Source organism: Neomonachus schauinslandi, chromosome 5, assembly GCF_002201575.2.
Source record: "Neomonachus schauinslandi chromosome 5, ASM220157v2, whole genome shotgun sequence".
Lineage (NCBI taxonomy): Eukaryota > Metazoa > Chordata > Mammalia > Carnivora > Phocidae > Neomonachus > Neomonachus schauinslandi.
In genome coordinates this window covers 56,678,021-56,686,630 of record NC_058407.1, presented here as the reverse complement: position 1 = coordinate 56,686,630, position 8,610 = coordinate 56,678,021, and the positions used below count along the sequence as shown (strand labels likewise).

Genomic DNA, 8,610 nt, shown 5'->3' with positions numbered 1-8,610 from the left:
CTCTGTCAGCAGAGAGAAGGGTCAGGGGCACTTTTCCCTCTTCCCCTCACCTCAGGCTCAGCAGTGACAGGGGGAGGGGTGGGGGAGTCACCTCTGGCTTGTTCACCACCCACTGGCGATGCCCCATTCACAAGGGGGCCCAGGCCGGCCACGCGACCCCAGCAGCATCCATTTGAAGGCAGCAAACAACAAGCTGGCTCCATTCACAAACCCTGTCCTCCTTTGAAAACCAATCACCGTGCAAAGCGTGACTGGGTGGTGGCCAGCGCTGACCCATCTGTCACGCCCTTTCAGAGAGCCAGGCGAAGGCAGCCGGCCTGGGCGAGCCAGCCCCTTTCCCTTTGTACCCCAGGGACACGCACTGTAAGGAGATCACCGTGCCTACTGAATTATTCAGAGCTGCCCCGAGTGTCAGTTTTATTATAAACATGCAGATTGCTCCGGGCTCCAAAATTCCAACCCTCCAGCACCATCTCCCTCCAGGATTTTTCACTGGCTGCTTTGTGCTTGTGCTTCTAGACTCCCCAGGTCTTGCCGGCCTAATTTGCCTTTGACTGGTTCCTACCTGCCGCCAGGCATGAAGGCCTCCGTGCCCTTTACCCACGGCTTCTACGGGCCCCATTCTTTGCTCAAAGACTGTCTTCCCTGCCACCCCAGGAGTCCTGCCTCTTCCCTGTTTCTTCCTGGCTTCATCGCCCCAGCGCCCCGCCTGGTGACATCAGACTCTCCGAGTGCCTGCCCGTTAGGGACATGTTAATAGCAGGATCCTCCACGTCTGTGGGCCTCCCGCTAGTCCCCGGTCCTCGTGAGGCTTTGCGGTCTCCCCTCCCATCCTCGTGTTCTTGCCCCAGCTCAGCCTCTCCCCTTCCCCACAGCTCCCAGTCTCCCCGTTCTCTCTGGAGTTGGTCTGGAGACTACCCCCCAGCTGGTAATGAGGCGGAGATGGTAATGCACATTTAAGAGTAATGAAATGCAGTGATATTTCAGGCCTGACAGACCTATTTCTGGCAGCCTTAGAATTAAAGTGTGAGGCTTTGTACTGCAGCTGCTACTAGGAGCCTTCAGAGTTTTTCTAAAGATGTGAATAAAGCTTCCAGGGTTTCGGCTCAGATCACTGGGGCTATTTATCCTGCTGCTGCTTTCATTGTACCTTTTTATTTGAAATTTTAGAGCTTTTAGATGAAGGAAACACAGCAGCAAGTGCAAAGCATACAAAATGTCCTGGTGGGGGGGAATGTCCTGGTTTTCCTCTGCGATTGTCCCCGCGGCTCTGAGGAAGAAGAGCTGCTCACAGGGCTTCCTAGCATGGGGAGCCTTGCCCCTGTGCGCCTGGGAGTGCGGTCCTCCTGGATTCTTGCCCCGTTGCAGCAGGGAGTGCGGCCCCCTGAGAAAGCTCAAGGAGGGAGTCCCTGCCACCAAGATTGGTAGGGCTGGGCGTGGGCTGGCCCTCCCTCACCGCCTCACTGCTGTGAGCTGAGTATATGCCGCGCTTGGTTGGGGAATGGGGTAGGAAGAAGCAGACCCACTCTGGGCCAACAGTGACAGCTCATTTTTCCGACGCCAGCCAGGGAAACCAGCCTGCTCATTCCCATCTCTGCACCCAACCCCATCCCCCCATGGCCACCATGGCCACTGCAGCCACCCACAAGGAGAGGCCACGTAGGGCAGCGGCGCAAGGCATGGGCTCTGCCGTCAGACAGAGGTGCATCTGGGGGTGCATCCTGGCTCTGTGCACCAACTGCAGTGCCCTTTCGGGACCTCGGTGTCCCTACCTATAAAATGGGGACCATGATGCATCATTTACTGTCCTCGGGCTGTATGAAAGTTACCTGCCACATGGGAAGTGGCAATGTCTATTATTAATATTGAGGGTGTCTCAGGAGTCAGGAGAGCTGGCTTTCCTTCCTGGCAGGGCCACTCATGGGCCACGTCCCTTCTCCCTGCCATAGCAGCGGAAAAAGAAGGGGCTTTGGGGTCGGACAGAACTAGGTTCCGACCCCCCCCTTCTTTTTCTGGCTTTGTAAGCTTGGGCAGGTGGCTACACCTCCTCCATCCCAGTTTCCTCGGCCGACAAAACAGTGATCATGAGCACTCACCTCAAAGAATTGTGGTGAGGATTCAATGAGATCATCGTTACACAGAACCCACACAGTGCCTGGCAAACAGGAGGTGTTGTGTGAATAATAGTGCCCCTGCCCCCTTCTCTTCTGCTCCCTCTGCTTCTGTTCAAAGGAGAGAAGGTTCAGATCCAGCCACCAGTTTGCCGGAAATGCAGGAGGAAGACAAGCATGTCAAATGTCAGCAGGCAGGGGGAGACCGTTGGCAAAATCCAGAATTGGGGAAATTCCAGAGGAGAGATGACCCAGAATCTTCAACGAGTAAATGACACGAGGGAGAAAGAGGGAGAACCAAATGGGATGTGTGGATCCTGATTCGAACAAACCAACTGGGAAAAAAAATAAGAGACCAGTAAGGAAATTGGGCTAATGGCTGGATATTTGATAACGTTAAGTAATTGCTATTTTTTTTAGGTGGGATAATGGTATTGTGCTTGTGGTTAAAAAGTCTTTATCTTTTAGAACACATACAGAAGAAATGACAGATTAAGTAAAAGGGCAATTGGGATTTGCTTTAAAGTCATGCAGTGGAGTGAAGCGAGGCAGGGGGTGGGGAGGCATTGGTGAAGCAAAATTGGCCAGGCGGATAGAACAATTAAATTGGATGATGGTAGATGGGGGGGGTTGTTAAAAACTATTTTCTCTCCTCTTGTATATGTTTGAATATTTTCATTAAAAAAAAAAAGGCAGTGATCCTTTCTAGATGGGAAGTGTCTTCTCCCATCTGTTTCTTCCTCAGCATCCTCCCAGCCCCACCCTCGGCTCCTGCGCCTTATCCTTGCCTGGACTGTCTGTGACAACTGCCTCCCGATTGCCTCCCAGACTTGGGTCTCTCTCCCTTCCAATCTCCTTCCCATTCTGCCACTAAGTTATCTTCCTAAAATGCAAATCAGATCATGTTACCTCCTTGCTTAAAAACCTTTTGGTAGCTCCCTATTGCCAATCATCTATTAGAGGCTAAAATCCTTATGATATTCAGAGCCATTCACCGAGTAAACTCAGTCTTCCTGCCCAATTCCTATTCTGGTGTAGTCGTCACCCTGTCGTGAAGCCTGGTTGTGCTCACACTGGTCAGGCACTCTCTGGCCTCTGGGACTTCTCTTATGAGGCTCTCTATTTGGTGTGTCCTCTCCCTTGACCCTAACTTCATTTATTGAAGACTTAAGTATTTTTCAAGGCTCAGTTCAAATGTCATTCATCTCCATGCTTTCTGGAATTCTTTACACTGTTCACCAGATATCTCTGTGTCTCTGCCTTCTGGCGTATCTTCTGGTAGAATCTCACTTCCTGGCTTTCTGAGGTTGGATGGGGCCATGTGACCAGTTTTAGCCAATGAGTTATATGTGGAAGTCATACATTTCATTCCTGGGCCAAGAATTCAATTGCTAATTCAAAACCCTTTGGAGCTCTCTTTCCCTCTGGCTCAGCAATATCCAGATATCAGCTGCTCCATCGGGCTGGGTTCTGGCTTGAGCATGATGCCATGGACTAGAAACTCCTGTCCGCCACAAGGGCTACATAGTGTGGGATAAATAAATCTGAGGGGTTATTTGTTTTTTCAGCATAACCTAGTCTATCCTGACTAATAATGCTTCCCTCTCTGATTTGGAATCAACTGTGTTATTCTCTGTAGTTTTGCCTTGTCGTTCTATATGTATAACATGTCTGGATAATACAGCCCTTCGGGTAAGGAATTCTATTTTATGGTCTTTGCGTTCTGGTCCCCAGCACTCGGCATGGTGCCCTGCAGAGCAAAGGCATGAACTGAATGCCCAGCAGTCCATGGTTGTGGTTGATATAGGCAGAGGATGTGCAGGGATTAAGAGTCCCATTCTTGTGAGGGGGCCCCCACACTCATTAGTCATGGAATTGTGATGGTTTGGAGCTGGAGCCGGAATCTGGCTTGGATATTCTCAATGGATGGTATGCCCAGCCCCAGGCGATGGATCAATACTAGTCTAAGGCAGTCATAATAATCCCCTGTCCTTGTGGTTACGATTAGTTTACACATGGGCACACAGGCTGGTTCCAGATGCTGAGATATAAGGGAAAGTCTCGTTCCATCCCTGAAAAAACAGAAAGAGATGAAAAATGCAACTAGTCTCTCCTAATTTGGATCTCCCCGAAAGCAGAGACTGAGAGGACTCGAATGCTATGTGGGAGGGGACCCCAGGGAGCAGGGGAGACAAAATAGGATGAAACAGGAGAGAAAGACAAGCCAATAAATGGTGTATTTATGAACTTGTTCCACTGCCCACTGAGGGACATCAGAATTGTCCCTCCAAATGGCAGGAGGCCAGGGCATTTATCTAATGACTTTCATTGGTTGCCAATTGCCCCTAATTATACTGGAGCTGGATGTTCACCGGTGACTTCTCAGTGACCAGAAATTGGGCACATTTCATCCAATTCCTTCTTTGCTGTGTCGTCCCCTACTTCCTGCTCCTGAACTCTCTTCTGTCCTGGTTTCTAGGACAGGTCTCCCTCCAGTACTTCTCTGCAGCCTCTCTGACCATATCTTTTTGATTTCCTTCCCAGGCTTCTTTTCCTTTTTTCACTCTGTAGATGAGCTCCTGGATTCTATTCTGGTCTTGCCCACCACTGCCCACTCTCACTGGGCAAATCAATTCATGAAATGGTTTCAACTGTTCCTATTGTGATGCCAGCTCCCAAATCCACACCCACCCCCCCAGTTTTCTCTCCTGAGTTCTGCAGGCTTACATCTATTTATCTGTCCAACAAATATTTATTGGGCAATTTGAATATGCCAGGAGTTGGGATAAAGCAATAAGTAGGAACTCACCTTCTAGGAGTGCTAGACAGTGTGGAATTAGTGAACAAAATTCAAATAAATAAGTAAGCCAGATAATTTTAGACAGCGATAGGCATGATGCAGACAATAAAACAGGTCAGTGTGACAGAGCTTGTGTGTGCATGTGTTTGCACTATTTTACAGTGACTGCTTAAGGGGGTGGCGTTTGGGCAGAGATCATGTACAGGCGTACCTCAGAGATAGGGCTGGTTTGAGTCCAGACAACCATAATAAAAGGAATATTACAAAAAGGGAATATCACAATAAAGTGAGTCAAATGAATTTTTTGGTTTCCCAGTGCATATTAAAGTTGTGTTTACACTATATTATAGTCTACTAAGTGTGCGGTAACATTATGTCTAAAAAAACAATGTATTTACCTTAATTAAAAATACTTTATTGCTACAAAATGCTAACCATCATCTGAGCTTTGAGCAAGTCATAATCTCTTTGCTGGTGGAGGGTCTTGCTTTGATGTTTATGGCTGCTGACTGATCAGGGTGGTGGGTCCTGAAGGTTAGGATGGCTATGGTAATTTCTTAAAATGAGACAGTAAAAAGGGTTGTTGCATCATTTGACTCTTCCTTTTACGAATGATTTCTCTGTAGCATGTGATGCTGCTTGATAGCATTTTACCCATAGTAGAACTTCTTTCAAAACTTGAGTCAGTCCTCTCAACCCTGCTGCTGCTTGCTTGATCAACTAAGTTTATGTGATATTCTAAGTCTCTTCAACTATCTTCTTCCACAATCTTCACAGCATCTTCACCAGGAGTCGATTCCATCTCAAGAAACCACTTTCTTTGCTCATCCATAAGAAGCAACTACTCATCCAAGGAAGTTTTATCATGAGGTTGCAGCAATTGAATCCCATCTTCAGGCTCCACTTCTTATTCTAGTTCTCTTGCAATTTCCACCACATCTGCAGTGACTTCCTCCACTGGAGTCTTGAACCCCTCAAAGTCGTCCTTGAGAGTTGGAGTCAACTTCTCCCAAACTCCTGTTCATGTTGATATTTTGACCTCTTCCCATGAATCATGAATGTTCTTAATGGCATCTAGAATGATGAATCCTTTCCAGAAGATTTTCAATTTACATGGCTCAGATCCATTAGAGGAGTCACTATCTATGGGAGCTATAGCCTTTCAAAATGTATTTCTTTTTTTTTAAAGATTTTATTTATTTATTTGACAGAGAGGGACACAGTGAGAGAGGTAACACAAGCAGGGGGAGTGGGAGAGGGAGAAGCAGGCTTCCCGCAGAGCAGGGAGCCCGATGTGGGACTCGATCCCAGGTCCCTGGGATCATGACCCGAGCCGAAGGCAGACGCTTAACGACTGAGCCACCCAGGCGCCCCTCAAAATGTATTTCTTAAACAATAAGACTTGCAAGTAAAAAATTACTCCTTGATCCATGAGCTGCAGAGTGTATGTTGTATTAGCAGGCGTGAAAACAACGTTAATCTCATTGAACATCTCCATCAGAGCTCTTGGGTGACCAGGTGCATTGTCAATGAGCAGTAATTTTTTAAAAGCAATCTTCTTTTCTGAGAAATAGGTCTCAATGGTGGGCTTAAAATAGTCAAAAAACCATGTTATAAATAGATGTGCTGTCATCCAGGCCTTGTTGTTCCATTGACAGACACAGGCAGAGTAGATTCAGCATAATTCTTCAGGGCCCTGGGATTTTCAGACTGGTCAGTGAGCGCTGGCTTCAACTTCAAGTCATCAACCTCATTAGCCCCAAGGAGAGAGTCAGTCTGTCCTTTGAAGCTGGGCATTGACTTCTCCTCTCTAGCTATGAAAGTGCTAGATAGCATCTTCTTATAAAGGCTGTTTCATCTACATTGAAAATCTGTTCTTTAGTGTAGCCACCTTCATTAATGATCTTAGCCAGATCTTCTACATGACTTGCTGCAACTTCTCGATCAGCACTTGCTGCTTCACCTTGTACTTTTATGTTATGGAGATGGCTTCTTTCCTTAAACCTCACAAACCAACCTCTGCTAGCTTCCAACTTTTCTTCTGCAGCTTCCTCACCTCTCTCAGCCTTTATGGAATTGAAGAGATTTAGACCCTTGCTCTGGATTACACTTTGGATTAAGGGAAAGTTGTGGCTGGTTTGATCTTTTATCTAAACCACTAGCTTTCTCCATATCAGCAATAAGGCTGTTTCACTTTCCTACCATTCATATATTCACTGGAGTAGCACTTTTAATTTCGTTCAGGGATTTTTCCTTTGCCTTCACAACTCAGCTGTTTGATGCAAGAGGCTAGCTTGCCACCTGTCTTGGCTTTTGACATGACTTCCTCACTAAGCTTAGTCATTTCTAGCTTTTGATTTAAAGTGAGAGATGTGTGACTCTTTCTTTCACTTGAACACTGCGAGGCCATTGCAGGGTTATTCACTGGTCTAATTTCAATATTGTTGTGTCTCAGGGAATAGGGAGGCCAGAGGAGAGGGACTGAGACTGGGGAACGGGCAGCCAGTGGGGCAGTCAGAACACACACAACTTTTATTGATTCAGTTTGCCGTCTTATATGGGTGTAGTTTGTGGCACCCCCAAACAATTACAATAGTACATCAAAGATCACTGAGCACAGATCGCCATGACAAACCAAAAGGGGACCCAGAGACAAGAAGTGGAAAAACAACACCAACGGGCTTGCTCGATGTAGGGTTGCCACATACCTTCAATTTGTAAAAAACACAATCACTGTCTGAGCCACCCAGGTGCAGTCAAGCCAAGTGCAACAAAATGAGGTCTGCCTGTCGTGGCGTCTGTCATCTGCGGCCGTGCGAGTGGGAAGCCACAAACTTAGGAGTGTGCTTGAGGCTGAGAAGGAGCGATGTCAGCACAAGGTAGCCTGGCATGTGAGATAAGGTCAGAGAAAGGTCAGGGGCCAGGTCAAGTACAGCAATGTGAGCAAGCTTTTCATCAAATCGCCAGGTGATGCTTCCTTAGGCGTTTGCACACATTTGAGAACAACTGGGGAAGATGGAGAAGAGAACTTGCCGTTGAAAAGAAACCCCATTTCAAAGTTCTTCTTCTTCTTCTTTAATATTTTATTTATTTATTTGACAGAGAGAGAGAGAGCGCGCACAAGCAGGGGGAATGGGAGAGGGAGAAGCAGGTTCCCGTTGAGCAAGGAGCCCGATGCCGGGCTCAATCCCAGGACCCTGGGATCATGACCTGAGCTGAAGGCAGATGTTCAACCAATTGAGCCACCCAGGCGCCCCCAAAGTTATTCTTTTTTTTTTTTTTTTAAAGGTTTCATTTATTTATTTGAGAGAGAGAGCATGAGAGCCACCCAGGCGCCCCCCTCCCCCCAAAGTTATTCTTAAAAAGTGGTTCTGGAAAGTGTAGAACACACAGAAGTTTAAAATACTACTGTACCTGATTACATGCCCATCACCCATCTTCAACACCATCAACTTTATTTTACAAAGGGAACTGAAAGTAGTACCCAGGAAGGTAGGAGGAAAACCAGGCAAGTACTGAGTCCATGGAGCATGTCAAAGAGAGAGAGGTAATCAGTGGGGAATAAAGGCAGAAGGGTTCTGTATGCTTTGCAGGGTCATCTCCCTGTGGCCCCATGGGGGCCCCACAGTGAACATGGCGGTTATGTGCTGGCAGCTTCCCTTCAACCTGCTTCTCCTCTTGTTTCCTCTTTCAGAACAT

At 47.2% G+C, this 8,610-nt stretch overlaps 1 pseudogene; it reads right to left on the bottom strand.

Annotated features, from left to right (window-relative positions):
- Positions 1-5,341: 5,341 nt before the first annotated feature.
- LOC123324851 lies at positions 5,342-7,321 on the bottom strand (annotated as a pseudogene).
- Between the last annotated feature and the right edge of the window lie 1,289 nt (positions 7,322-8,610).